Here is a 422-nt window from a genome sequence, read left to right on the forward strand (position 1 = left end):
CATGCATCTTGGCTGCTTCTCTGATTCTTATTGTTTTATTCACAGTGTATAGTGTTGTAACCGCTAGACAGGATTTCCACAATTTTTGTTTAAAAAAGGATCTGCCACAAGTCAAAATTGTCCAGTTTTGCTCATATTTTTGCGCCCTTGTCTATTCCACTTTCTGATTTTTATAAATTTGGCACAGGGTTCCAGAGATATGGGAATTTTTATTAAATGCAAATTTTTATGATCTTAATCAATGGGGGATTCTCTGAGGGCGTGTCTTTAGGCTGTTCTGCATAATTACCTTGCAAGCACCGCCCCCTTGTTAAAGGATATAAAAAGTAGCACTAAATAAAAGGGTCCATATATCTGGAATAGTACGGTGAATTGAAAAAAAAAATAAAAATCCTTACGGGAGGAGTAGGACTAAAATAAGA

Source organism: Ranitomeya variabilis, chromosome 5 (genome assembly GCF_051348905.1).
Source record: "Ranitomeya variabilis isolate aRanVar5 chromosome 5, aRanVar5.hap1, whole genome shotgun sequence".
Classification (NCBI taxonomy): Eukaryota; Metazoa; Chordata; class Amphibia; order Anura; family Dendrobatidae; genus Ranitomeya; species Ranitomeya variabilis.